This window comes from Drosophila subobscura, chromosome O, assembly GCF_008121235.1.
Source record: "Drosophila subobscura isolate 14011-0131.10 chromosome O, UCBerk_Dsub_1.0, whole genome shotgun sequence".
In the NCBI taxonomy this organism is placed as follows: domain Eukaryota; kingdom Metazoa; phylum Arthropoda; class Insecta; order Diptera; family Drosophilidae; genus Drosophila; species Drosophila subobscura.
The window spans coordinates 15440461-15444552 of NC_048533.1; positions in this window are offsets into that span (position 1 = coordinate 15440461).

Genomic DNA, 4092 nt, shown 5'->3' on the forward strand with positions numbered 1-4092 from the left:
ATAAGTGTGACCGTTGCTCGATCGTTAAAGTATACCAAAAGGGGCTGCAAGATGGTAACTACATAGCTGCTACATGGCAACAGCCGGTGTGACATGTAGCATATGTCGTATAGAGTTTTGGGGAGGAAAATTATGATTAAAAGTTAATAACTACTATAAGATTTATTATGTGAGAATTCTGAGTTTTTGCGCTAATTTTGCAGCATCCAATAATTTACTCTTTTGTATATCTTTTCTACAGCATTTTACAGCAACATGCAAGTTTCATAGCAGCGAGCATTTGCCAGACATGTAGATACATTTTAAGCGCAAATATAAAAATCAAATCAAAGGTTGGGCGCGACATTCAAATTTGTGTGGCTGGGAGTTGGTTTTTATGCAGGGATGTGCATCACCAGCGGATTCCCCAACATTTTTCACTCAAAATCACCCTTCTTCTACTAAAATTCTTCTAAATATTCTTTAATTTAAGAAAGAGCATTGAGAGCAAATACTTGTAGCACTTCCCCCGCCACCTCCCACATCCACAATATTTTTAAATTAATATTTTAATGCAATTTTGGGTTTTAATTACTTAAATTTAATATTTTTATACCTCGTTTCCGTGCCCGCTGTGGTAGCCTCCCACCGTAGAAGTTGCCTGGCGCCAGCCTGCAGCCATCAACTGGTTTTCTGCTTAATTAACATTTTTAAATCAATTGTTTGCTGTTGGCCCCAGGCTGATGGCTGATGGCTGAATGCCAAACAAGCGGTTGCTTAAGCCAAATGACTTTTCTCTTAGCCTCCACAGGCAGCTACCGCCAGCACCAACTCCACCTCCTCCTGCACCCCCAGAGCCACACTTACTTTACGGGAATATCCTTCCCTTCAATATCCAATGGCCATTAGAAGGAGCCGCCTGGCCGCATCGACAACAAAATTGAGCCCCACATAAGCTGAAAGGAAATCGTTGTATCCCTTCGTCCCTGCCTCGCAGCTCCCCCTCCCGGACTTTGGCTTGGGCTTGGGCTCAAATAACCTAAAAGGTCCAATCAACAGGTGTTCTACCGCGTCCTGTCTGTCTCTCTGTGGCTGTCTCTGTGTCTCTCTGCCTGCCTCCCTGCCTCCCTGCCTCGCTGTGTGGTTCAATAACCTGCCCCAGAGCAAGAAGTCAGCAGAGGATGCTGCCACGATGCTGTGTGCGTCGCAGAGCAAACCAAATGGCGAGAAATAAAACTGGAATAATTCAATAGGAGGCGTGGCGCACACAGCAAAGGGATGGGGATACAGATGGCAGGGGGATTCAGGGGGGATGGCAGGGGTTGTTTCCGTGAGGCAGCTTCATTGCTTGCGTAATGAATGTCCTTAGCAGGCGAGGCACGTTTCATGTTTTTTTTTGCGCTCATGTTTGCTCGGGCAGCAGCCCCTTCTGTGTGTCCCTCTGTGTCCTGCGCTATGTGTCCCCTATGTGGGGAGTCGCCTCGCCTTCGTGGAGGGGCCCTGGCAAGGGCAGAATGTTGCCCATTAAAGTGCCAGTGCTTGGAGCCACCCGAAACCATATCCCTGCTGCCCGCTGCTGCCACTGCCACTCATTTCAGTTAAGTTCATTTGGCAATTCAACACTTTCGTGGCACGCATCTTGGGCAGCCCCTCTGGCCCTGCCCCAGCCTGTCGTTTTGTCTTAATTTGCGTCGCCTTTTCCCGCTTATGCTCATAATAAATGCAAGAAATAAATAAATTCTCAAGACCCGCAGTCACCCCTAAAAGAAGAGCAGCAGCAGCCGCAGCAGAGCCGAGAAAATGCCAAAAATATTTGCATGCAAATTCTTGACCTCCTCCAAAAGGCAGTGGCAGCAGGCAAGGGGCAGCGGCGGCAGCTTCAACCACAATTTGAGTAAATCTAATTGAAAACCCCTTGCCTGGCCTTGCCTCATGCATATTTATGAAGTTGCGGGAGGCAGAGCGGACAGGCAGCATCCTCCAAGCAACAGTTGCCGCTGCTGCTGCTGTTGCTCCACTCCACATTGCGCATACGCCGCGTGTGCATAAGTTTGTGGCGCAGGCAGGAACGAGTCTCAAACAGCAGCTTAAACTTAATTTCCTCCACCTACCTGCGTTTATGCTAATGCGGGGAAGAGGCACACACAGAACGAAAGGGGGGAAATGGCTGGCAACAAAGGCTAGTTTTTGGCTCCTGCTTTGTTTCCTGCTCTCAGGCTCGAGCTCGAGGTGTGCTCTGCATTAATACCAATAAAAGACAGCAGGAATACGCTGCAAAGTACTGCCAGTCCTCCCCCCTAGCCATGTGCTCCCTGCTTATCGCGCTGACTTTTTGCTTCCGGTCTTATTTCTGGCATTTTGGGCTCGCTCGCTGTCTGTCTGCCTGTCTGCCGTATAACAAATAGGTGCTGGGGCAGAGGCTCCCCGGCCATCGTGCTGGCTCGTAAACAAATTGTTGCTGCGTGAGCATACGTCTCTGTGTGTGTGTCTGTGGCTGCCTCTCTCCAGGCTCTCTCTTCGGGCATTGCGCATACGCCGTGTGTGCGTTAGATTTGACACTGCTGCCCCACTGTGCCTGGTTCTGGCTTTCCTTTCCTTTTTTTGTGTGTGTCAAACTGTGCTAATGGCCCGTATAACAGTTTCGGCAGGCAGCAGCAACAGCTGCTGGACGCACAGTTCATCGACAGTGCTCGTCTGGTTGGGTCCTTGGGTACGCGGCATTCAACGCACAGCAAATCAAACGGCAAAGGCAAGGCAATCCAAGCGCAGCAGAAGCAGCAGCAACACAGGCAGAAGAAGCAGCAAGGAAGCAAGCGCCAGGAGCAACAGTCAAAGCAGGAGCAAGCAGCCAAAAGGGAGCAACAGCGACAGCAGCAGCAAGGAGCCTCCGCCTCCCTCGATATTGTGCCGTTTCCCTTTGCGATTGTGTGAATAGTTCGCGTTCAGTTCAGCTCGGTCCTGCCGCTGTCTCCGTGTCTCTCGCTCCAGTGCAGCCAGCTCCAACGGGTGCACAATCAGCGCTAGCCGGACGAATCCTTGCACAGGGATTTGCGCACCGCCCAGCGGCATAAAATGATAAGTAAGTCTCGGAAAAACCTCTTCTCAGTGCGTATCGAGGGGCGGTTTGTATGCTAATAAATGCCTGCCACATAAATGTCATGCCACACACTCTCTTGCCACACATGTTGCGGCTGTTGCATGAGCTTCTGTTTAACGCCACTTAATGTCCTTTCTATTTACTCGCCTCTCTCTCTGCCTGTGTGTGCTTCTGCCTGATGACTGCACAAAGCATTCACACAGGAACAGGAGCAGCAGGGGAAGGAGCTGTGTACTTGCCACTTGCCACTTGCCACTCAACAGTGTTGCGCGAGAAAAAACAAGAAGCAGCAGCAGCAGCAAGGCAAAAACTGTTTCAATGCTCTCTGTATGGAAAAACGGGGAAAAGTTTCCCTTTGGCCGACTAGCAAAGAAGCGAAAAAAAACTCTAAACAAAAGTTGAGTTGAGTTGAGCAACAGGAAAAAAGCAGAAAAATAAGTGAAACAACATTAATTTATGTGCTAAAAGCTGGGCCGGCCTTGAGCAACTTTCCACACACACAGAGACAGACGCGTAGCCAGGCGGGACAATGAAAATCAAAATCAAAATGATAATGAGGATCATTGTGGCAGGCATGACACCGAGCAAACATTCAGCTCATGTGCAGCGTCTATTACTGGGGACAAGAATTAAATTGGAAAAGTTCATTACACGCAAGGGGAAAAGGGGAAGGACAGGCTGACAGTCCCCCCCTGGTGCGCCGCTTCATTCCTTTTGCTAATTAACGGTGGAGGTTGCCCTCTCCTTTTAGTATCTGGCTGAAGGCGATAAAGAATTCGCAATTACAACTTATTTCCTCATTTCACGCAGATTTACGAGACCTTCGACTAAGCGAGTGATGAGTAAATCAACTCAAAAAAGCAAGAAAAAGAAAAGAAAAGCTGACAGCTTAACCAAAGGGCAACACAGAGAAAAATTTAAACAGCGAATGGGGGGGGGAAGGGAATCGAATTTGTCAGAGAAAAATATGGCATTCCATTTGCGGTGTTTCCTCACAAAATGTCACGGGGTTAATG